Source organism: Dreissena polymorpha, chromosome 2 (assembly GCF_020536995.1).
Source record: "Dreissena polymorpha isolate Duluth1 chromosome 2, UMN_Dpol_1.0, whole genome shotgun sequence".
Lineage (NCBI taxonomy): Eukaryota > Metazoa > Mollusca > Bivalvia > Myida > Dreissenidae > Dreissena > Dreissena polymorpha.
The window spans coordinates 115,791,744-115,819,408 of NC_068356.1; the positions used below are offsets into that span (position 1 = coordinate 115,791,744).

General features: G+C 35.3%; 1 protein-coding gene across 4 annotated transcripts in view; it reads left to right on the forward strand.

The window, feature by feature from the left end:
• The first annotated feature begins 8,608 nt into the window (after positions 1–8,608).
• Positions 8,609–27,665, forward strand: part of LOC127868621 (phosphoinositide 3-kinase adapter protein 1-like) — a 74,069-nt gene continuing 55,012 nt past the window's right edge. Inside the window, exon 1 of one of the 4 annotated variants that reach the window (XM_052410521.1) lies at positions 8,609–9,007. The gene's annotated coding sequence lies outside the window, so the exon portion shown is untranslated. Of the gene's footprint in view, positions 9,008–23,733; positions 23,778–24,640; positions 24,773–27,665 lie in introns of those variants that run through there. The other 3 variants (XM_052410525.1, XM_052410524.1, XM_052410523.1) reach the window with 3 other exon arrangements.

Below are 27,665 nucleotides of genomic sequence, written 5' to 3' on the forward strand. Positions count from 1 at the left end.
TTTACTTGAAACTTTAAATATAAACAGATGGCAAGAAGGAGAAGTGCAGTGACTAAGAACCATAACTCTTATCTACCTTAGTGTTTGAATTATCTCCCTTTATTTAATTTCAAAGTAATTTTTGTCCAGAGCTTAATGAATTATCTCCCTTTATTTGTTTTTACAAATATTATTCTACTCTCTAAAACAAATGTTGTCATACAAGCAAACACATTTCGGCGGGGATTTGGCACTACAGTGACAAGCTCTTGTTAATTAGTAAAAACATCATTTTAAATGAAAAATAATCGAATTATAACCAAAAATCAACTTCTCTGAAAAAAACATTTCACTATCAAATATATGTATATAACAAGGTATTCAACTAAAAATCACCCGAAAACCGGATGCATCGCTTTGAACAGCAATGACTTCATCAATTGTGCAGCGAATTCCATGAACATGGTCTGATTCACCGCAGAAATTAATGGCCTTTCTGGAAATGTACAGCTATTGCAATATTTGTACAAATGCTGGGTCAAATTTTAAGAAATAACAAGAGGGCCTGAAAGGCCCAAGGTATCCCCCGCAACATATGCTTTGTTTGAGGATGCGTGCAAATCGGACGGATGAACTCCAGACACAAAAGTGCCTATAGTAAAAAGCATTTTTTCAAGATACAAAGGGCCATAACTCTGGTTGTAACAGATGGTGTACAATGCCATTTGGCGTGAATCATCCTCTTATGCATATATATACTCATACGAAGTTTCAATGAAATACGCCAAAGCACTTCCAAGATATGGCTCCGGACACAAAAGTGATGGCCGGACAGCCGGACGGACAGCCGGACAACGCCAAAACAATATCCCTCCGCCTCTGGCAGGGGATATATACTCGTACCAAGTTTTAATGAAATCCGCAAAAGCACTTCCAAGATATGGCTCCGGACACAAAAGTGCCTATAGTAAAAAGCATTTTTTCAAGATACAAAGGGCCATAACTCTGTTTTTAACATATGGTATACAATGCCATTTGGCGTGCATCATCCTCTTATGCATATATATACTCATACCAAGTTTCAATGAAATCCGCCAAAGCACTTCCAAGATATGGCTCCGGACACAAAAGTGCCTATAGTAAAAAGCATTTTTTCAAGATACAAAGGGCCATAACTCTGTTTTTAACAGATGGTGTACAATGCCATTTGGCGTGCATCATCCTCTTATGCATATATATACTCATACGAAGTTTCAATGAAATCCACCAAAGCACTTCCAAGATATGGCTCCGGACACAAAAGTGTCGGACGGACAGTCGGACGGACAACACCAAAACAATATCCCTCTGCCTCTGGCGGGGGATAACAAGATACACAACTCGCCTGACCTACTAGTCATAGATCAGACACGATCGACGACTGAAATCTTCACGGAGGAAAAGGCATTTTCCCTGCAAAGTTCACGGAACTAGGTACCATAATACAATAAAACGTATGAAAAAACAGTCTTATCGTTCTTGCTGTTACATTATGCATCAAAACTAACTGTCCAGCGCCATTTAAACCTTTGTGTACATACATTTCAACTGGCCGACAATTTAAACATACGAGTGATTTTATTGGTCCAATTCAAAGGTGTGTCTAATCCGGAAGATTTCATTCATAAATCGGGTCTGATCGTTGACTAGTAGGTCATGCGAGTCAGATCATCATAAAACTTTGTCAGAAGATTTGTCCATATGACATCTCGGATGGGTTCAAAAATTGTTTTAGTTGCTTGAAAAATATGGCCGCCAGGGGTGGGACATTTTTCCTCATATGGCTATATATGGCTTAAGTAAAACCTTATTAACACTCTAGAAGCAATATTTATTGTCTGATCATGGAAACTGTTTGGTTGAAAAACATGACTGCCAGGGGGCCAGGCAGTTTTCCTTATATGGCTTTAGTAAAACCTTGTTAACACATTGATAGTTGATCATCATGAAACTTGGTCAGCAGATTTGTCCCAATTATATCTTGGATGAGTTAAAATATGGTTCTGGTTGGTTGAAAAACATGGGCACCATGAAGGGGGGGGGGGGGGTTATCTCACCTAAGCACAATGTGCTCATTATGAGCTTTTGTGATCGCCCTTTGTCCGTCGTCACATTTAGAGGCCACATTAAATTATTGTCCAATCTTCATGAAATTTGTTCAGAAGATTTGTCTCAATGATATCTTGGAAGAGTTCGAAAATGGTCATGGTTGCTTGAAAAACATGGCTGCAGTGGGGGCGGGCCATTTTTCCTGATATTGCTATAGTAATACCTTGTTAACACTCTAGAGGCCACATTTATTGTCCGATCTTCATGAAACTTGGTCAGAAGATTTGTCCTGATGATATCTTGGACGAGTTTGAAAATGATTCCGGTTGGTTGAAAAACATGGCCACCAGTGGGATGGGGCATTTTTCCTTGTATGGCTATAGTATAACCTTTTTAACACTCTAGAGGTCACATGTACTGTCTGATCATCATGGAACTTGGACACAAGCTTTGTCCCAATGATATCATGGACAAGTTCGAAATTGGTTCCTGTTGGTTGAAAGACATGGCCGCGAGGGGGCAGGGCATTTTATATGGATATAGTAAAAACTTAACACTCTCAAACTCGCATGTATTGTCCAATCTTCACGACACTTGGTCAGAACATTTGTTCTAATATCTTCGAAAATGGAAATGAGTTTGAAAATGGTTCTTGTCTTTTGAAAAACATGGCTCCAGCAGCCAGCATATTTTTTTGAATAAGCTATAGTAAAACCTTGTTAACACTAGAGGCCACATTTATTGTCTAGTCTTCATGAAACATGGTCAGAAGTTTTGTCCCAATTAAATCTTGGACGAGTTAAAAAAATGATTGAAAAACATGGCCCCCAGGGAGGGCGGGGTATTTTTCATTATACGGCTATAGCAAAACCTTGTTAACACTCTAAAAGTCACATCTAGTAGTCCAATCTTTATAAAACTTGGTCAGAACATTGGTTCTAATAATATCTTGGATGAGTTTGGAAATGGTTCTGGTTTGTTGAAAAACATGGAAGCCAGGTGGCTGGGCAGTTTTTCTTATATAGCTAAAGTAAAACCTTGTTAACTCTCTAAAAGTCACATTTATAGTTCAATCTTCATGAAACTTTGACAGAACATTGTTTACATGATATTTTGGATGAGTTCGAAAATGGTTCTGGTTTGTTGAAAAACATGGAAGCCAGGGGACAGGGCATTTTTGTCCCCTACCGGTGAAACCGGAGGGGACTTCTGGTTTGCGCTCTGTGTGTCATTCTGTCAGTCTGTCACACTTTTCTGGATCCTGCGATAACTTAAAAAGTTCTTCATATTTTTTCATGAAACTTGAAACATGGACAGATGGCAATATGGAGATTATGCACGTCAATTCATTTTGTTCCTACGTTAAAAATTGTAGTTGCTATGGCATCAAAATTAATGTTAAAAAAAAAATCTGACAATGGTGGAGTTTCACCGGTAGGGAACAATATTGCTTGGCAATATCTTGTTACTGAAAGGGGTGAGCCTATAGTAAAACCTCTAGAGGCCACATTTATTGTTCTCTCATCCTGAAACTTGGTCAGAAGATTTGTCCAAATATATCTAGGAGGAGTTTAAAAATGGTTCATGTTGATTGAAAAACATGGCCCCCAGGGTCTGGGCTTTTTTCCTTATATGGCTTTTGTAAACCTTGTTAACACTCTGAAAGTCACATTTATAGTCCAATCTTCATGAACTTGGTCAGAACATTTGTACTAATGATATCTTAGATGGGTTCGAAAATGGTTCTGGTCTGTTGAAAAACATGGTGGCCTCTGGCGAGCTTGTGATCGCCTTTTGTCTGCTTTGTGAAATTTGAGCACAAGATTTATCCAAATGATATCTTGGATGAGTTTAAAAATGGTTCAGGATGTTTTTAAAACATGGCCGCCAGGGGGCAGGAGGCATTTTTCCTGATACAGCTATAGTAAAACCTTGTTAACACTGGAAGTCACATTTATAGTCCAATCTTTATGAAACTTGGTGAGAACATTATTTTGTTCTTATGATATCTCAGATTAGTTCGAAAATTGTTCTGGTTTGTTGACAACCATGGCAGCAAGGTGGCGGGACATTTATCCTTATATGGCTATTGTTAAACCTTGTTAACACTCTTAAAGTCACATTTATAGTTCAATCTTCATGAAACGTTGTCAGATCATTTGTTTTAATGATATCTTGGATCAGTTCAAAAATAGTTCCTGGCTGTTTAAAAACATGGCTCTCAGGGGGGGGGGGAGTTATCCTTAAATGGCTATAGTAATACCTTGTTAGCACCCTAAGTTACATTTATAGTTCACTCTTCATGAAACTTGGTCAGAAAATTTGTTATAGTTATATCTAGGGCTGCACAGAACAGGTCAGTTTCTTTGAATCTGAGGTGAGCGACTTTGGGCTTTTCAGGCCTTCTTGTTTTAAAAATCGCACTTGATCATATCTTTCTTAATAAAATTCTACTTACTGTTTGACAGCCATGTCATGCAAAATGTATAAAATCTGGATATGTTGTGAATATTAATGCCCTAAATCAAGTTAAAGCTGGTTCTAGCTGCTTCACGACATAAGAGATTACTTTTGAAATATGTAAAAGGAAGTATAAAACTCAGTGTAAAAGATCTTCGCAACTGAATGTGAATAGATCTGTTCCTGTAAAATCATTTCTATTTGTGGGATGTTCATTTTTTGTGTGTGTGTGTGTTGATCAATCCACGAATTTAAGATCCCAACAAATTATTATGCCCAGCGTTAAAAATGTTGGAGCCCAAATTACATTGTCAGCTCAATAGCTTCTTAACTTACATGTACACTTCACATTTTCTGTAAAACGCTTATGCAGTTAAGCTGTATCGATATAGTTGACTCTTTTTTTAGACAGAATAGTAAAGTTTAGCGCTAATTGAAAATGCCCTTCATATTGAAAACGCATTTCATGTCCAGTGTGTGTATTGTATTTTTCAGGGATTTTGTATTATGAACAGCCAACATTCAGGGAAGGAAAACAATAAATGCAATTTAAAGATGACAATGTATGATCAACATGTTATTGAAATTTCTGCCCTTGGCATGCAATAAAACTTGCTGTTTTCTATCACTTAGTAACAATAGACTAGTTCATTGGCATGTTATAAACATGGCCAACCTCCGCAAGTGACTCCTCCTCGCTGTGATTGATCCTGGACAGGTATTACAAACACATGAGACAATTTCAGTCCATAGGGTTTTTCTTGTTGTTGATGTTTTTCCCTAATCAAAAATCCAACAATATATGTGTGCACAAAGTAGCCATTTTTTTATTACAAAATGTAATGCTCACAAATATAAATGATCTAACAGTATTCTAAATATGTCATGTGAAATGTAATGCTCTTTTGTACCCTTCACACCAATGTAGAGCAGAATATTTTCATTTAAATAATTTAATAATAAATCATTTTGAAGCTGCAAGTGCTCAAATGTTAAGTGATTTTATTCAAAGTTTACCCCAGTGCCAGTAGTTTTTATCATATTTATTATTGTGTGTTTGTTGTACTCTGATGTTGATTTGTGGTATCCAAATATGTCATATACACTATACATGTATGGCAATAAGATTTTGTCATCAAAATAATAAACTGTATATAAATAGCCTGTCTTACTTCTTGAACATGAGTATCAATAACGAAAACCCTATAATAACTTGAGCAAATATTGAACTCCCAGCAAAATTGTTGTATTATCTGTATAGTATGATAAATTCAACAAAAAGGCATATTTTTCTTCCTTTATATTATCTGCATGAAATAAACCCTTCAACTATAGCATTGATAACTTTGTCTTGAGGGCATTTGTAAGTCATTTATACAATTTATACGAAGGTCAAGGTCACTGTCACAATAAGTCTGAAAATCGTTTCCGATCAATAACTCATGAATGAATTGACCGATTGGCTTGATACCTCGCAATTGCATTGGCCTTGGACAGTAGATGACCCCTATTGAAATTGGTGTCACAAGATCAAAGGTCAAGGTTACTGTCACAATTATTGTGAAAATTGTTTCCGATCAATAACTTGTAAACAAATTGACTGATTGGCTTGATACTTCACATGTGCATTGGCCTTGGACAGTAGATGACCCCTATTGAAATTGGGGTCACTAGTTCAAAGACCTGTTTGGGGGGCATATGTCTCCGACCGCGGAACTATTGTTATTCTTGTCATACTTTCAAATTAATGATCTGATGCGGTTGCAAGATTTAAATGTCTGATCATACTCCAAGTCTATTTGCGCTTTCTGCACGCTGTCGCCCTCTGTCGGGTTAAACAATAGTAAAGAGAAAGTTGGCTCCAAATAAAAATTTTAAAAAATGCTGCGAACATTCTATTTTTTTGTTCCAGAAGTTTGCTAAGACATATATTTCAACTATTAATAAATTATAAATTACTGTAAAATCATTGATGACTGATTTTGCCTTTTTAAACTATTATTGTAAATGTACATGATTTTTTATCCACTGCCAAAGGCGGAGGGATATAAAATTGTCTTTGTCCGTCCATCAGTGCGTCTGTCCGTCCGTCTGTCACAAAGTTTTCAGGGATATACCCAGTATCTCCCAAACTATACTAGATATCAACATGAAACTTCATGGGTGTATAGATATCATTATGGAAAGTGTCATGCGCAAGAACCATTACTCTACACTTTCTTAAATAAGAGTAATTGCTCTTTGTTTTTTTTTATATAACTTTACAGGGCTCTACCTCAGATACCATACAAGAGTTCAACATTTAACTTCATGGGTGTATTGATTTCAATTAGGAGTATTTCGATGGTTAAGAACCATAACCCTACACTTTCCTAAGTAAGAGTTACTGCCCTGTGTTGTTTTTGTAGAATGTAACTATTCAGGGATAAAACTTAGGTAGGATACAAGATTTCAACATGAATGAAAATGGATGTGTAGAGTCAATGGGAAGAAGTGCCATGCTCAAGAACCATAACCCTACACTTTTATAAATAAGAGTTATTGCCCTTTGTGGTTTTATATGATGTGACTTTCCAAGGCTATATCTCAGAAACGATACAAGATTTCAACATGAAACTTCATGGGTGTATAGATATCAATCAAATTAATTGCCTTGCACAAGAACCATAACCATAACCATACACACTCTTAAATAAGAGTTATTGCCCTTTTTTGTAAAATGTTACTTTTCAGAGCTATATGTCAGATACATTATAAGATTTCAACATGAAACTTCAAGGGTGTATAGATATCAATGAGGAGCATTGCATGCGTAAAAACAAAAACCCTGCACTTAATTATTATTTTAGGATTATAAAATATATCAAGAGATATGCACCCATCAATAAACATTTATTTGTTGGGGATATCTATTCAACCAATTTGCTATTGCTGTTTTAATTAATGTATTTTATTGAAAAGAAATGTTTATCTGCATGTTTGCTTTAAAATTAACTATGGGCTTATGATTGGAAGATGAATATTATTTTTATGCCCCCCTTCGAAGAAGAGGGGGTATATTGCTTTGCTCATGTCGGTCTGTCGGTCGGTCTGTCGGTCCGTTCACCAGGTGGTTGTCAGACGATAACTCAAGAACGCTTGTGCCTAGGATCATGAAACTTCATAGGTACATTGATCATGACTCGTAGATGACCCCTATTGATTTTGAGGTCACTAGGTCAAAGGTCAAGGTCACGGTGACCAGAAATAGTAAAATGGTTTTTGAATGATAACTCAAGAACGCATACACCTAGGATCATGAAACTTCATGGGTAGATTGATCATGACTTGCAGATGACCCCTATTGATTTTGAGGTCACTAGTTATTCATGGAAATTATTGTAGGTTATAAGCTTGGCGTTATTGTCATAGCCAGCTTATCGTGTCGTCTGACGTCCGCCGTCCGCGTCGTGCTAAAACCTTAACATTGGCTCTAAAATCAAAGTGCTTCCACCTTCAACTTTAAAACTTCATATGTAGATGCACCTTGATGAGTTCTACACGCTACACCCATTTTGAGGTCACTAGGTCAAAAGTCAAGGTCACTATGACCTCTAAAAAAAAAAAAAAAAATCTGACAAGCTTTCATTTATTAAAAACTACACCAGTAGCTGAGCGTGGCACCCGTTATGCGGTGCTCGTTTTGAATGTGCTGATTAATTAGGTAAATAAAACATAAATTTTTGAGTATTTTTTTTTAAACAAATTTTATTTAACTTAATTTTATGAAAACCATTGTAACTCAAGACCTTTGTTAACAGGAGCATTTTTTTGAGCGGGCTGCCACGCTTAGTGATCAAGATGTGACCGTATTTCTGAATTTAACTTCCTTTATGCCAGTTTTTGAAATACTTGTGGTTTACCTCCTAAGCCTAGTATTTATTATATTTTGATATTAAATATTTAATGACATAAAGCAATAGCCTAATGCTTTGCACAGTTTACAATTTCTGCCACAGTGATTTCTTAAAGTGGTTAGTAAGTGCATGATTTATACAACTGGGAGTAAGTAAGTGCATGATTTATACAACTGGTTGCAACACTTCCTGGTTGATTTGTTGACCTGATATATTATCAAGAAGAATACCGACAATCTAGTTCATGTTTAAATATTAAGTTGAGTGGTTGGTGATGTCAGATAGTAGGCTGATAAAGGAAAGGTTGTTTTTTGTGGATGTCATCATTATCTAGGATTGGACATAAAGATGTGTACATTTAATTGTCTCAAAATATTTATGTGATTTTTCGAAGATAGATGCTCTATAGAACGCCAGTGTAAAAAATTATATAGTTCAGAGGACAAAAATAAATATTAACATATCAGAGTGTATACATGATCAAAATGTAGTCAGTAAGTGTTCTGTGTTGAGTACAAATAAATAATTTTCAACAAATGCAGAGAAGCAATTCAGATAATAAGAGACACTGAAGCATACAAGTGGTAAGTGTTGTCAAGTGGTTTAATATTTTTCCTGTATTCTGATTCATACTGTTTGAAAAGTAATCGATTTTTCAGAAACTTATGTTTTATGCTTTGCAGACTTGAGTTGTATGAGATGACAACAAATGCCCTGTGTCACACAACTATTTTATTTGTTTAGACTTTACAGCAAGGACTTAGTAGTAAGACACCTTTTTCATTGTACTAATTGGCTTTTATTCAAATATTACTATTTAAGATGAACAACATGTAAAAACTCAGATAGCTGAATATTTACTTCTTAAAAGAGCTTACTTTAAATGTGATACTGCCACTTTGACTTTGAGCCTGAATATTGAAATAGTTATATATCATTATGTGTCATTGATTATGTTATGAGGGTATGTTTTTAGCAAAGACTATAATTGTACTTCATGCTTTTTGTGAGTCTACTTGTTAGAATCTAGTGACAGTTTGCAAAGTCTAATCAGGGATGACCCTTTTAACCTTAATTTGGTATTTGCTAAGAAGAGACTAGGAAAACATGACAAACAAGCGGAGAGTGTCATCCCTGATTAGCCTGTGAGTACTGCACTGACTTATCTTGGACGACACTTTTTGCACATGCATTAAACCTCTTTTTCACATAGCGCGGCCCATATATAGTGAAAGATGATAGAGGACCATATAATAATTCTGCATGTTATTGCCAATTTTTCCATGGACAAAGTTTGTGGTTACTATGGTTGCAAAAAAAAGTGAGCATTATTTTGAATATCTGGATCCTGCAATAACTTAATAAGTAGTTAAAGGGGCCTTTTTACGTTTTGGTAAATTGACAAAATTATAAAATATGTTTCCGATTCACACATTTTTATACCCCCACTAAACGAAGTTTAGGGGGGTATATAGGAGTGAGCTTGTCTGTCGGTCAGTCTGTCTGTCGGTCGGTCTGTGTCCGCTCTCTAATTCAAGTAATTTTCATCCAATCTTCACCAAACTTGGTCAGAAGTTGTATCTACATGATGTCTAAGCTAAGTTTGAGGTCACGGGGGTCACTTAGTGCGTGTTAAACATTGAGCATGGTGTCGCTCTCGAATTCAAGTAGTTTTCATCTTCACCAAACTTGGTCAGAAGATGTATCTAGATGATGTGTAGGTCAAGTTCCAACATGGGTCATGCAGGGTCAAAAACCAGGTATCGTTGTTGTAGATATGATATTTGTGAGGAAACAGTAATACTGAACATTTACCATGCTCTAAAATATCCATCATATGCATCTTTTGACGATTTCCAAACCTGAAAATTATCAAGAGTTGCAATGCTTAAATAATTTGGAGAATTCTGTTGTTGTGGTTATATTTTGTGACACTACGAGGATTGCTTATATAGAGTATAAAATACATCTCTCATTGTATAAGCTTGGATGGCCGAGTGTTCTAAGCGTTACACTTACTCTAGGGGTCAGTGGTTCAAGCCCAGATGAGGTTTACTTTTTTCTTTCTTTAATTCTATTCTTGTTTTTTACTGGAGCATTTTAGATCCAATGTTTACATTTATCAATATAAAGCATTAAATGACAAACTTCAATACATGCCAAAATCTGTGAAAAGGTCCCTTTAAGCTAGATTGATGAAACTAAATATGTAGATAGAGGGCCATATGGGGAATATGCATGTTACTTCAATTTCTTTCATCATACACAAATTGTGGTTTTGCTATGATTGCTGAAATAAGTGAACACTAAATCGTGATCCTGCAACAACTCAAAGTGCATACTTCAACAATAACCCATCGGGGCACTGCTCTTTTGTGTGTGTCAAAGCTCTTCGTGGTTCATTAAAGTTAATTGCTATTTCAAGTCATGAAACTTAAAGTACTTTTGTTGAGGATCTAAATGGTAGAAATGCAAAACAAAATTAGCAATAGCTGTTGGGGGTGTTATTTACAAACAAATGGCCAGTTGAATATATAATTTGAATGAATAGTCAAGTCCTGAACTTTTCACATATACAAATTAGAATGTCACATCAATTCAGCAATTCGTTTGAACAGGGTATAAGTTTTGTTCTTTACCTGACTCTATGACACGTCCATTTTGTGGAGCCAACTTGCATACTGCTAGCGGTCAAATGGCAGTATGGTGTATCTCAGTGCATGTCCATCCAACCTCATCCATACAATCACTTCATCATTCAACTTGCAGTTTTAAATTAATCGCGGGTACCCCTGTTTCTAAATTATCTTTAAATGCTTGTAAAGGCTCTAAAGTAATTTATAATGTACTTAAGAAAAAACTATTGAACCCTTGCAGTCTTATCCCAGTGTCTATTGAACCCTTGCAGTCTTATCCCAGTGTCTATTGAACCCTTGCAGTCTTATCCCAGTGTCTGAACAGCATCCTGTGGAAAGGCCTATCTGTGTTTATGTAAAGCATTTCCAAGACAATAAATAAATAAAAATAAAAAAAATATCCTTTTTTCGTATTGTGTCTTTAGGCACACAATCATGTGCATAGCAAATAACAAAAATAATCATCCCATGTATTAATAGTAAAATAAAATAAATAAGGAATAATAAATTTTTGTTAAAAAATAAATTGAAGATTTGATGAACAAGTTGATCCATTTCTACTACAATGACTGGTAATTAGCATTCTTTTCCAACTCAGTTTAGTAAGTGTCAATCTAAGACCTAACCTGGAAGTAAAAGCAATTTTGTCTTATGTTGCATGTACTTCTTGATTAGGTATTACTCATGACAAATCCACAATAAAGTGTTCTATTAATTGTCTTTTTAGCTCGGCGTTTTCGGAGAAAACCCGAGGTATTGTCATAGCCATCTCGTCGTCTGACGTCCGCGTCATGCTAAGACCTTAACATTGGCTCTCATGCAAATCAAAGTGCTTTCACCTACAACTTTGCAACTTCATATGTAGATGCACCTTGATGAGTTCTACACACCACACCCATTTTTGGGTCACTAGGTCAAAGGTCAAGGTCACTGTGACCTCTAATATAAAACTTTAACATTGGCTCTAAAATCAAAGTGCTTCCACCTACAACTTTGAAACTTCATATGTATATGCACCTTGATGAGTTCTACACGCCACACTCATTTTGGGGTCACTAGGTCAAAGGTCAAGGTCATTGTGACCTCTAAAAAAAAAAGAATTCTGACAAGCACCGGTAGCCGAGCATTGCACCCGTTATGCGGTGCTCTTGTTTATGCCCTCCTTTAAAGAAGAAGGGGTATATTGCTTTCCCGGATGTAAGTCGGTCTGTCGGTAGACCAGTTTGTTTTCAATCAATAACCTGTGAATGGATTGACCAATTGGCTTGATACTTCCCATGTGCATTGGCCTTTGCCAATAAATGACCCCTTTTGAAATTGGGGTCACAAGGTCATAGTTCATGGTCACTGTCACACTAAGAGTGAAAATTGTTGCCAATCAATAACTAGTCAACGGCGGGACCGATTGGCTTATTACTTCCCATGTGCATTGGCATTGAACAGTAGATGGCCCCAATTAAAATTTGGGTCACTAGATCAAAGGTCAATGTCACAATAAGTGTGAAAATCATTTCCGATCAATAGCTCGTCAACAAATTAACAGATTGGATTGATACTTCACATGTGCATTGGCCTTGGACAGTAGATGACCCCTTTTGAAATTGGTATCACTAGTTTAAAGGTCAATGTCACTGTAACATTAAGGGTTAAATTGGTCTCCGTTCGATTTTCAAAAAAGGATTGGGTGATGGCCTCATAGTTTGCAGAGGCATTGACCTTGAACAGTAGATAATCACTATTGAAATTGAGGTCAATGATCAAAGTCACTGAGGCATTGAATGTGAAAATCATGTCCAATTGATAACTAGTGAGCAGATTGACTGATCGGCCTGATTTTTAGTAGATACATTTTGCAAAAAATCCCGTGTCAAGGCCTTGTTTTGGGGGGCATCTGTCTCCTACTTCCGAGCTTTTGTTTTCATGAAATTTCTCGGTGTTATAAATCAGCATTAATACTAATATTAAAAAAAATATATATATCAGAACACATAAATACCCATTGATTATAATATATTATTTGATCAAGAAGTTCTTATATTGGAAGTAAAAATGGAATTCATTAATTTTGCATAACAATTCCAAAATAAGTTCTAATATTCTCATTTGACGTACTGAACGCAGTCAAATACAGTTTTTTGGATGCAGAACTTTTAATAAGGTTAATGCTTTCATCCTTAAATGTACATAAAGACTTAATAAGTCTTAATCCTGTTAAATCTTTATTTTCAATACAAAAATGTTATATACTGTTAAAAAGAGACTTCAACAAAATCATCTTCTTGATTATTTGCCAAGAAAGTTCATACTATATAGGTAGCACATGTTCATAATGTAGACAATAGTAGCAAATTTTCACAATGTTTACTATAAAAGTACATTTTCACAATTTTTAAAATGTAGATAATGTGCATTTTTTTTCATGTATTGAACAATACAGACAAATGATTTCCAAATGCAACATGTGCTTACTTAACTTCCAGAATGACATATAATAAAAGTATATTGTGATTTTAAATGAGTCTTGCTCTGGGAAAACAGGCTTCATGCATGTGTGCAAAGTAACAATCCAGATACCGGTAAGCTTGTGCAGTCCCCACTGGCTTGTCAGGGACAACACTCTGCCCTTATGGTATTTTTTGTGTATATGATGTATCCTCTAAGTGGAAATCCAGATCATGTGGAAAGTCTTGTCCCTGATAAGCCTGTGCAGACTGCACAGGCTAATCTGGGAAAACTCTAAATGCACATGCTCAGTACAGACAATAAGTGATGTAGTTTGCACAGGGGGTCATTAATCAAGAAAACATTCTGGGAATGGCCTTCATTTGTCAAAAACTATTCCATACGTCTTTACTTCCTGGTAATTAAAGTCATGAGGACATTGATTTTAGATATCATTTACATTGCATTGGTCTTTCAGCACAATTTATGTAGCAATATTTTTGTGTCATAAAGTGGCTTGCTTTGTTAAAAGTTTTACTGCAAATTTATCTATGAAGATGTCTGCATTGTTTAACTGTCATTTTGATCGAAGAAGAACCATTTATCTGCAAAATTAATGTCTTCTTCCTTGTTATAATACAGGGGAATGTTAATGCACAGATATCATATGTTTTTTTGTCATTTTAAATTTCTGTTGGTTAAAATGCCCTTGAAAAGTTCTCTTACACTCTCAAACAAACAGCATTCAAACTTCCTTGGCATGTTCCTCATGATATTTTGTTTTGGCATGTGCAATTTGTATCATCCTTTGATAAACGTAACAAAAGTTATGCCCCTTTTTCAATATTTGTATAACTATATACTTAATTGGTAAACAGTATACATCTTTAAAACTACAATGTCCAGATGTGTCCCATTTGGTATGTATCATTGTACAGTCCAACCTGCCAGAGCGACCGCCTGTTAATAGCGACCAATAGTCAATAACGACCACACCGATTTCCTCCCGAACAATATCGCTATGTATTGAACCTGCGAATAAAGCCCACCTGCGAACAAAGACCAAAGACCGCCCTTTTACATTCCCAAAAGTCCATTTTGATAGCTTACAACGACCACTGCAATCATAAAAATCAACGATTTTGCAACTTTCAAAAAACAAAATGGCCACCATGACGCTATGTAGTCACGTGATACACATCTTACCAGTGGACTCGTCGGTCGCTATGGAAATATCGGCAAGTGACAGTTTATTGCACTCGATAGCAGTTGTTTGTTTTTTTTACACGCATTGCTTATTGGTAGTCGCCTGCTTCTTTTATGCATTTGACAAAAGTGTAAAAATATTGCCTTTGTATTAAAGTGACTCGCGATTAATGTACAAATTGCTGAAAATATCAAAGACAAGTTTGGGGCTTTCATCAACTCTTTAAGGAAATTAACGGTTTTATATCAATAACGATGCCTGAAATACAAACATTTTGATAGCCATTCCCTTCTTACATTTCTCCTTGATAAGACATGCATAGATTATAGACAAGTAATCAGTTCAAATTAACCATCATGGCTTCCAAGCGTAAGTTCTTGATGTTGAAAGAACGCGTTGCGGTCATTAGTTTGTTAGTTAAAGGACACAGTTGTAGACGAGTGGCTAGTGATCTTGGTGTAGGCAAAACTCAAATCCAGAACATTCTGAATTACATGTACATATAGTATTACATGTATGTCAATAATTATTTATAAATGTATATGATTAATGAAATAAATAATAAAAACATAAGGGAATGGAAATAATAAAAACAAAACTGTGTTTTCAATCCTTTATTTATTATACATGCATAAGTATTCAAACATTTAAACAAAAGAGCACATACATAGATAAGGTACCTGTTTAAATACTACTAGCATATTTTGCAAAGTTTCAATCGACCCTGGGAATAAAGACCACCTGTGAACAAAGACCACAACGACCAAATCCCTTGAGTGGTCTTTATAGACAGGTTAGACTGTATATATTCCCTTTTGTTAGTTTCATTAAATCATGAACCTGGGTTCAAAACTGGCAATACCCAGAGGTTCCAATAGATTGTTAAGACTTATGTAGCAAAATGAATTATGTTGCAAAAACATAATTTCCTCAGAAACCAATGGTTTAATATTTGGTATGTAACATTGCATTGTGGTTCCCTACAAAGTTTGTTCAAATAATGCTCATTTGGTGCAGAATGGCCATATCCTAAGGTTATTGTCCCCTACCGGTTTCACCAGAGGGGACTTATGGTTTGCGCTCCGTCTGTCAGTCTGTCAGTCAGTCAGTCACACTTTTCTGGATCCTGCGATAACTTTAAAAGTTCTTAATATTTTTTCATGAAACTTAAAACATGGATAGATGGCAATATGGACATTATGCAAGTCATTTCATTTTGTTCCTCTGTCAAAAATTCTGGTTCCTATGTCAACAAATAGACTAGAATTACTGCTGAAGATGGTGGTTTTCTGGATCCTGGGATAACTTTAAAAGTTCTTAATAATTTTTCATGAAACTTGACACATGGAAAGATGGCAATATGGACATTATGCACGTCATTTCATTTTGTTCCTACGTCAAAAATTCTGGTTGCTATGGCAACAAAGAAAATTCTGACAATGGTGGAATTTCTGACAATAGTGGAGCCGGTAGGGAACTATATTGCTTGGCAATAGTCTTGTTTTTTTATTGTTAAAGCTTTATACACAGTATTGTTACATTTGACATTCAGGTTGTGTTGTTGTTGTTTTTGTTGTTGTTCTTTTTTGTGGGGGATACTTAGTATCACTGTGACAAGTTCTAGTTTGGTATCTTTATTACAATATTTACTTGAAGCAATCTGTACTATATGTTTATTGTATATCGGTGGGAAGAGGTACAAAGAACGTTGTTAACTTGGTAGTCGGTTTGTTCAGTGGCTCAAATTTCAACAATTTATTTTTTTGCAACAAATAATTTACTTATTTCTTCTTAGAAGGTAATGTGATGCAAGTGTCAACTCCATTAAAACCACTTATACATCAACAGTGAAGACATTTATCTTTTGGGTTAAGTGTATGTTAATTTAGCGTTCTTTTGTTGCTACTGGCGTTTAAATAAAAACAATGTGATTATTTGAAGATTTTGTGAGTTATACATGTACTTTGTATCTTTAATTGTGTGAAGTTAGAATAATACATTAATCTGTGTGGGGACATTACTTTGCATGATTTAAGAAAAACTACACCTGTTCATTTGAGGTTTTTCATGCAGTTTTTAGTTGTGAGTGTTAGCTTAAGACTTAATTTACAGAGCATGTTTTGCAAATCAGTATGTGCTTAGAAGCCTTAGCTACTCTAAGAACCGTAACTCACTATGCTAGGAACGATTACCGCTGCCTGTCTGCACTGCAGACAACGAATGCTTAGTAGCGTCTGCATCTACTACTGCAGTGAATGTATTTACCAGCTTGTAAGATGACATTGACCAGTCTAGTGTTAATCATTGAAATCTGTACATATGATATTGGCTGCTTTCGGGGAAAACAGGGCTTAATGCATGTCAAATAAGATTAGTCTGTGCACACTGATTAGCCTGTGCAATGCGCACAAGCTTATCAAGGACGACAAAAGCGAACAACTTCAGTGCCTTCAGCGCTTTTTGTAATATTGTGTGTATGACATCTTAGTAACACTATTTTCTATGACTTTTGCATTTAAACTAATTGTGTGTGTGTTTTTTTAATCATTTTCCTGGTGAATTTTAACTGGGCCCATTCTTGCATGGACAAGGTTTTAATTTTGGAATTATTTTTATCCATACACTAATTTGTGTTAAAATCAATTAAATTACTACATTATATATTAGGGTGTCTATTTTGACCTATAATTTGTCAATAAGTAATAAATAAAAGGTACAACTTCATAGAAACCAATGTTGAAAAAAAGTTTACTGACAGATTGATGTCTTATTTCGACTTCACTAAATAGTGTGTATAGAATTTTTCAAATTTGCTCATGCATTCACTATGAAGGAAAAAAGTGCAGTGCTCAATACACATAACACAATTCAAACAAGAAATATCTTTTAAAAAGATATACGGTGTTGATTGTGGTTCAGGAATTTATGAAAGGTAAAGAGTTCAATGAATGAGATCAAGGATAGCGAATGTCTTTTTCTGTGCAGTTCTTAGCTGCATCACACGCAGTTCGGGATGTTACGCGGAGTTTTTGCGGCTTATTTTACATTATTACATATTGCTGGTCATAAACCTATAGATACAAAACAGAAAACCAAAAGAATAATGGAAGTGAAATTAAAACATATGAGTAAACCGGCCACACGCGAAGTATCCATACATATTTTAAATATTTATACGCGCGTTCTTCCAACAAACCTGTTTTAGTGGTTTGTCGGGCATTGCTATTTGATTCTAGTATCAACAGTATCGAGAATCATCGCGCTCATGCTTAATACATAAGTCAATATGTTGGAATTATTCTTGTGTTAAATTAATTAAAAATAATATGTATCTTGGTATTGTTGAAACCACATTAAGAATCTATTATTGACATACCATAATTATATCGCTGGATATCTTCATTTAACATCTTTCTGGTCTAAAGAAAATTCCAGTTCACCTAGTTCACGCTATAGCGTCTTTATTATATAACGATTATTTTACTGGCAGCGAACTCCGGTCAGCACAGCGATGACCTGTATATAAACTCTGACATTCACACACACTAACCACGAACTGACAAAGGTGTAGAATCTAAGCACAAATTGTATTGATGTGAAGAGTTGAGCGTAAAACTGTTCTATCTATCATGCCTTTTCATAAGAGATTAAATTGTTTCATGCTGAACACGCAGTAAAACAGTGTTAGAAAGACGCAGCCATGTTTGCAATGTTCTGGTGGTATTCTCAAATCAGCCAATGGACTAAATGAAGTGTATTCATTCGTGGGTAGCCGCGGGCATTTTCATGAATGTAACCTAAAGGTCACCTAAGGTCAAAAGTGACGTTAAACAGCTACGCCGAAAAAAGCAAATGGCAATTCGCAAAATTCAGAAAGCAAACACCATTTCCAATTGGCTTTCTATCCAGTGCACAATATTTTTAAACAAACAATGTAAATCAAAGAAGAATTTACAAATTCATTCTTGCTGATATTATATAAGTAATTGACGATGCTGGAACAGCAGCGTCCAAGGTTTGATAATCACCTAGAAAATTTTCACAATGGCCATCTATGTAAAAGACCGAGCCAGTCCGATTGAGATAACTCGATTTTTCAGTTACTTCCCTTGGGCATACGCCACTGCGTAGGATCCTAGCATTGATAACATTCTCCTAGCAGAGTTGTTGTTCGTGTTTCAACATTCAACAATGGCCGCCTTAATGAGAGTTTCGATTAAAAACTTTCTTACTGCATACATTGGCTTGTTTCGCTATTTAGAAGCTGTTATTTAGGATATATGAATTATTTATTCACTAAATCTCCGCTTATGACAACAATAGTTGAAATTCGAAGGATATATACTCGATGTGAATGAAGGACTTTCTGGTCTCTGGATCGTAACAGGCTAAACAGCTTGACACGGCAAAACTGGCATACTGATTACTGGTATTTTTAGTTATCAATATAAGTCACATTGTGCTTTATAAATTGTATTCGAGCATTTTGCGATTTATTGAATGACTATGATACCCGATATCAACATTTCATCGGGGATTTGCAGATCACCAAGCTTTCCTGAGATTCAACATTGATTTCAAACTTTTTACTGGTTAGTACTCTTTCTTATAGTCTTATTTATAAGACGCGCAAAGAATTAAGAGATTATTACCCATATAAAAAGTAGCTTAATATTTGAGAGCGTACAAAAATTTGGACTATCTTTCTTAGTGTTAGTACTTTTTATCATTTTAAAGTTACTGTGTCACAGTAAAAGAACCCTTTCAGTGCGTGACCGAATTTTAAAGGCCTTTGCAAACAGTTTGGTTCCAGATGAGACGCCACAGAACATGGCGTCTCATCTGGATCCAAACTGTTTGCTATTCTGATAGTATTCTTTGAAAAAAAATGAAGAAAATGCTTATTTTACAAATTCAGCAGACGACATTTTAGCAGAAGACAAATTTCCCAGCATGCAAAGGGTTGAGGAGATTGTGGCCAGTTTGGATCTAGATCAGCCAGCAGTCGCTTGAAAGCTGTTTGCTTAAAAGCGTTTTTCTGACAATAACAAATAATTTAATTGGATACTGATTTGACTGCGCTTTTCCTGTGACCTGGCTCAAATAACAGAATTGTCATTAATCAAATTATTTATTTCGAACATTAATCAATTGTTTTTCTTGTCCCTCGGGATCAATGACTCCAGCACTTTCCTGTTGAGAATTGAATACTGCTAAAGGCGATGCTAGGGGGCGTGAGAGATGTTGCACCTTCCAGTATCGCTCGATTGTTCATTGTCGGCTCGGGTACTACGTACATGTACCCCGGGTACTCTTAAGTATACTTACATGGATGCCGGGTACGGTAAATATACTAAAATATACCCGGGAAATTTAACCCTAAATCAGTCGTTGTCGACTATTTTTTGTAATAATTATATATACACATTTATGTCAATTTTCTGAAGAATGGCCTCTATATTATCGGAACACATACTCAAAAAGCATGTTGATGCAGTGTTTTTTGAAGAGAAGTGTGTTTAAGATAGTCGGTTGCGCGTTTTACGACATCGGATTTTGGGCGCGAATACAACTCGGGTACAGTCTAATATGGACCGAGTACAATTACGTTTATTTACCGTACCTGGGGTACATGTAAGTATACTTAGAGTACCCAGGGTACATGTAAGTATACTTAAGAGTACCCGGGGTACATGTAAGTAGTACCAGAGCCGACAATGACCAATCAAGCTCCATTATCCGTCATGAACCGACTCAAAAAACCGAGTCGGCAATATTTGACTTAATTTTTGGTTTGGTTGCTCTCGAGGGATCGAAAATTTCAGAATCTTCCTAAAAGCCCTACGGGTTTGATCCCCAGAAGCGACATTGAAAACTAGCATACTTTGTTATCTAAAAGGTTGCTAAACCTGATATACAATGATAATGTGAATTTTCTCTCACATGATGTTCATCAGTCATATTATATAAAAACTTACAGCAGTAGTAAACAACTGGACATAATTAATGAACCCATCTTTCATTTGTCTTTGACACTTTGATTTTGACATGGCCTAGATTAAAATATGTGACTGGACTTTACCAGCACTCTTGTAACAGAGCTAAAGTTTAAATGTACCATTGAAGATCGCCTAAATAGACGTGTGGAAAGTTTTAAGGGTGTGACAAGTAAGCAAAAATTGGTCATTACCCAGAGGCCACAACTGTTCTATGACTGTATTAAAACAAGAAAAATCAGTGCCTGATTTAGATTTCCTTAGATAGTTCAATAAAAATTAATTTCATAAGCATGGTAACAGTTTAACGGTAATGCTACCAATGTGTCACACCAAGGCCTTGAATTTGAAATCTAGGACATGCATGGTAATTTCTTCATGAAATCAGGACACAAAATTGTATTTTAAGTCCTTAATTGACCTGGCTATAGTTCTCAGATTATTATAAGCTCAATCAGTATATTTATATCATTATTTATGCTTTGTGTATTGTAAACATATACACAATCATGCAGTTACATGATAGCAATAAATAATATCAAAGCTACCCATACTATAAAGGTCATTGACAAAGCCTATGGTCAAAATGTGAACACATTGAGTGTAATCGCCCTCTCGTGCCAGCAAAAACAACACGTTGACAGGTTGTCATTTTTGACAGTTCTACTTTCACTTTCATTTTGTGATATCAAACTATTAACAATTATGTGGCTGAGAAAAATATCGCCATTGCTTTTTATGCCCCCGGTAGGGTGGCCTATATCAGTTGAACTGTCAGTCAGTCAGTCAGTGTGTCAGTCTGTCCGTCCGTCCGAAAACTTTAATGGCCATAACTTTTTTAATATTGAACATAGCAACTTGATATTTGGCATACATGTGCATCTCATGAAGCTGCACATTTTCAATTGTGAAAGGTGAAGGTCATCCTTCAAGGTCAAATGTCAAATATAAAGCGTCTGTCTGTCTGTCCGAAAACTTTAACATTGGCCATAACTTTTTCAATATTGGCGTGCATGCGTATCTCATAGAGCTGCACATATTGATTGGTGAAAGGTTAAGGTCATCCTTCAAGGTCAAAGGTCAAATTTTGCAATTGAAGATAGCAACTCCATATTCGGCATGCATGTGTATGTCATGGAGCTGCACATTTTGAGTGGTGAAAGGTCAAGGTCATCCTTCAAGGTCAAAGGTAAAATATATGGGTTCAAAGCTGCGCAGCAGGGGGCATTGTGTTTCACAAACACAGCTCTTGTTTAATATATTTTATGCACATTTCTTAAAAAAACTTACATCAATACACGATTTTCTTCGTTAATTCAATCATTCCTGACAGACTTGTGTACATATTTTGCTTACATTTTGACGCGCGTAGGTAGGACCGCATTACCGCTTCCGAAATGTGTATTCATACTATTACCTTCGAGGAACTTATCTGATGTTTGACGGAAAGGGACAAAAATGTGCGAGTGTGGGTCAAGTTCCCCACAGGCACTACTTTCCCGTTCCCCCGGTTTTTTTTCCGTACCATAAATTTTTCGTACCCAATTTTTTTTCGTACCCAATTCTTTTTTGTACCCAATTTTTTTTTCATCCCCAATTTTTTGTTCATACCCAAAACTTTTTTGGTCCCAATTTTTTGGTTCCCAAATATTTTTTCGTACCCAAATTTGTTTTCATACCCAAATTTTTTTCGCAAAATTTTTGTACCAAATTTTTTTTTCGTACCAACATACACAATTGTGGTGATTGTGGTGATGTAGATAAACTTAACTTGATGCTTTTATATCCATCCTCTCAAAAGCATCGTCACACCAGTACTGTCAGTACTTTGATTTTGTATTAGCTGGCTTAGTGTTGCAAAGTTTGAGGGAATATACCTAACTGTTGCTTTTGTAAATGATTCTATATTTAGATATAAAGTACAATATTCCAGAGTTAACAGTGTGTGTGTCATCTGGGCCTGAGGCTGCATAATGTGAGGACTCAGAGTGTGTCCCAGCACTTCTACAGTATTAACTACTTATTTAACTCATTTACTTTCGAACAGTCATTGACCCCTATTGCAATTGGGGTCGCTAGATAAAAGGTCAGATTACTGTCACAATAAGTGTGAAAATCTTTCTGATCAATAACTCGTCAACAAATTGACCAATTTGCTTTATTCTTCCCATGTGCATTGGCCTTGGACAGTAGATGACCCCTATTGAAATTGGGATCACTAATTCAAAGGTCATGGTTACTGTCACAATAAGTGTGAAAATTGTTTCTAATCAATATCTCTTCATTGACGAATTGGCTTGATACTTCACATGTGCATATGTCTTGAACTGAAGATGACCCTTACATAAATTATGGTCACTGGGTCAAAGGTCAAGGTCACTGTTATATTAATTATTGAATTGGTATCCATTTGATATGTCATCAAAGGATTGAGTGATGGGTGTCACGGCCCTGTTTGGGGGGCATCTGTATCCGACCGCGGAGCTCTTGTTAATGAGCGATGTCAATATTTGCGATGTCTGTTGCTGTGGGGGGAAGCCGGAGAACCAGCACAAAACTTCATCTGTTTGGTATAGTGACCACCTACCAGACCAACATGTGGCTGGGAATGGGAATTGAACCCGGGTTGCCTTGATGAGGAGAGCGCCGTGCACCAACAACTTTGCTAACAGGACAGTCTCCTGACTTTAACAATATATGCATATGTTTAAAACAGAGAGCTGTGAGAGTAGGAAAGTGTTGTTTGATGAAAATATATCATCTCTATAACTATTGTCATACCTGTAATCACATGCATGTGTACATTTATTTGACATTAACTATCAGCAAGAATGCATAATCAAGCAATTCTCTTAGGTTAACTGCTTTGAAATCCAGGTGTTTATAGGGTACATGTTGACATTATCATGCAGTTGAGAAAACAGTCCTGATTTAGTGTGTAAACACTTTCAACTGATAAATGCATGCTGATAATCATCGTTACTAGATTAAACATGAGGTAATTTGTTTATATTACCATTAAAGTCAACTATAAATGAGCCAAGCTCTGCCCGGAAAGCCAGGATTGATACATGTGAGTAAAGTGAGGTCCCAGATTAGCCTGTGCAATCAGCACAATTTAATCAGGGATGACACTTTCTGATTTTATGGAATTTTTTGTTGAAAGGAAGTTTCTTCTAAAAAAACTTGCTTTTTCAAAAGAGTTTGACAACATGTTTATATATCTTTTTATTCCCCCTTTCGAAGAAAAGGGGGCATATAGTGATCGGACTGTCAGTCAGAAAAACAACAACTTGTTATCACTGTAAGCATTACATTTATGAGTCAATGCTTGATTAAAATTGGTCAGATTTTTTGTTGTTGACAATGTCTAAGTTAAAGTTGGAAAAGTGGGAAAATTGAGGTAAAAAACTGGGTTTTCACAATCAAATCCTAAAAAACTACTTGTGACAGTTGTGTATCAGCTTGTATCATTCAAGCAGCTTATTTTTCTGAAATAAAGTTGTGAGCAAATATAAAATGTTAAATAATCAATAAAAAAAATTCTTAAGTGTCTAGTCTCTAAATTTCCTTTGTTGTGCTAATTTTTATTATTGATTTATCGTTTTTTATCCAATCATCTAAAGAAGACCATATTTGTAAATTTATTAAATGTAATCTGTTGACGCTTACACAATTCGGCTATTCATATCATTACCTGGTAATTGCTCATTCGGAACTATAGCGATGACTTACTTGTTTATTTTTTTCTCAATTCTCCTTATTTTATTGTAAATAATGTTGACAAGCATTCCAAAGTTTTTTTAAATTTACGTTTGAGGAAGTTTTATATCTGTCCTACAAGATATAAGATCTTGATAATGAAAAGAAAATATTGATAATTATTATATAGAGCAGTTAAACATTTGTAATAACAGGGAAGTGATGAATATGTACCTTGTTGCACTGTTTATGTTATTGATTTGCAAATTAGATTTATTAATGCTCAAATTTGTTTAAATGTGGATTAATCTGTAATTGAAACCTATAATCATAAACAAGCTCATCATAGAAGGAATTAAAAGGAAAGTATGGATATTGAAAAGCCTTTAAATGATCAATTTCAATAATTGAAGGGGTACATATGATCTCGTCAAATTTTTATACAAAAATATAAAAAGAAAAAGAAAATTGATAACACTTTGATGCATATCAAAATAGGATAAATATCCAGAAGAGCTTATATTACAAATTCCTAAAAATGGATCCTTTTACAACAGTACAATAAGTATGAATCACATTTGAAAAACCAATACAACTTTAGACATGAACTCCTTGGGGGGAAGTCCTAGTATATTGTTGGATAGTTTATCTACGCTACACTGTATTAGAAAATGTTGTGTGAGTGATACACTGTAGGAAAACAATAGGCTGTGATTGTCACAATTTATTCAATATTTATATATTAATATATAACACGTTAAACAGAATCATCATAAATTAAAATTCAAAATCAAATTCTAGTAATTAAACAATTTCTTATAATAATCCTGCAAATGTCGGAAAATTAGCTTTTATGTTGAGGACTCGCTTTGCTGTGAGAAGTAGTTTTATAAGAACAATATCTTATATGTATATTTTCTTAATAATTATTACGCATTACAGAAACAATTATAGCAGACACTGCATTTTTTGCTTATATATAACACTATCACCAATATATTTTAGACTAGTACTATTATTATGCCCCCTTTTGAAGAAAAGGGGGTATATAGTTTTCGCACTGTCCGTCAGTCTGTCTGTCAGTCTGTCACACTTTTTGTGTCCGCTCTCTAATTCAAATAGTTTTCATCTGATCTTTAGGAAACTTGGTCAGAAGTTGTATCTAGACAATATCTAGTTTGAATATGGGTCATGCCGGGTCAAAAACTAGGTCATGGGGTCAAGAAAAACAAATCCAAGGGAAGTAATAAGCTTTAAATGGACATAATTATCTGACCTGCCAAATTATATATATTTTTTTTTAGTAAATCAAAGCGGCGCAGTAGACGGCATTGTGTTTCTGACAAACACATCGTGGTAAAAGGTCAAGGTCATCCTTCAAGGTCTAAGGTCAAAATTACAAATCCAAGGGAAGTAATAAGCTGTAAAGGGAGATAATTATTCAATATTGAACATGGCAACTTGATATTTGGCATGCATGTGTATCTCATGGAGCTGCACATTTTGAGTGGTGAATCTACAGTCACGGTAGTGGCTTTTAATTATTTGCTACTAAAAATAGAGATTTGTTAGAGACAATTATTTTCAAGGGAAGTAATTTATATAATTATAAATCTCAGATTATATATTTCCTTACCAAGAATTTAAGTTCTTTTCACAGTTACTGTACAGATTTTTTATTTTGATTATTTATAACTCAAATGATTTGTCAAAGCTTTTTATAAATGATATAATTATAATTTCTTTCCTGTACTAAGGCCACGACTTTTATATTTCTTGGTTTACAAAACCGCCGACCCTAATTTTTGGAAAATGGGAAAAAAAATAAAATCGGAAAATCGTCTTTTTTTTAAATATTTTATTCCCGACCGCACTTCAAAATGAGCGAAATGAGAAAAAAACGATCCGGTTTGAGTACGGTTGCGAATAAAATCAAGTAAGTACAATCAACGATTGGTTCACATATATTGCAGAGATCGGGATATTTTTCAATGTGACACATTATGTACCAGTCCTTTTATGGGCACTTCTCAAAATTTATTTCGGGTAAAAATTACAGACAATAAAAAAATCAGCGTCAGTCAAATGTCGACCCCATCAAAAATTATTTCCGTGTCTGTGACGCAACTATATTGTTTAACATGTTAATTATATTAAACAAACCCGATAGTATTTGATAATAAGTATAAATAATCCAATAAAACACTGCCATTATTTACGATATATGTGTTTAGGAATTTTGTAAACACGTCCGCCATAGTTTATAGGAACTGTACAGAAAGTTTGGAAATCGGAACAAATCGGTATATCTCGGAAAATCATTGATAAATGTATTTGTCGTTTCAATGCTTAGGGCCGAGTAATTTCGGCAAATCGGAACTCAACTTGTGTAAAACACTAGCTCAATTAACCGTTAAACTCCGCCTCCGTTCTCTGCAAAAGATTCGAAGGCGGAGCTATGCACGTGCTTTTATTAAATTGGAGGATTGCAATTGAGAAACAAACACACGATTGGTTCGGCATGTTGATTGCTAGACAAAGGAAGCCAATTTTTTCGGCGCGAAATTTGTCGCTTTATTGCTTCCGACAGAAAGCGGCTTTCCTTTGATGACGTCAAACTGTCAATTCACACAGACTGCACATTTTCGGAAGACTTTAACTGACTCCTTGTTTACAATTCCAGTAAAAAAAAACACTTGCTAACATTAAACTTTGGATTAAATTATCAAAATAAAGCAAAAGCGAAGTTGACAAATATGATTAAATTAATTCGCGTCAGTTCAAATAAGACGTTTTGCGTTGTAAATCAACGAGTTTTCATGACAACAACAACTTTGACAAACATTACCGCGACGACGCATGGATCGATCTACCTCGATTTTTTTTCATGTACGATCTCATAAGTCGAGTAAGAGCAAACACATACCGGGTAATTTGTGTATGAGTAGTTTATCTTATATAAGATTTATGCAACGGGCATCGCATTGCGTAATGGTGCGCATCCAATTATGGAAATGAAGCGCAGTTTTTCGTTTTAATGGGAGAAGAACGCATGTCATGTAATGGAGTGTTTAAAATTGCCTGATGTTACATAAGGTGCTGTTAGGACTCATTTCATTTGAAGATATAGATGTGTTTCATTGCATAATTTGATTTTTTGTCTCTGTGTTAAGGTTATAATAGATATGTTGTCTTTGTTCTGATGTTATTAGCATTAACTTTTTTTTCCAATGATGTTTTTTTTTTTTTTTTTTTTTTT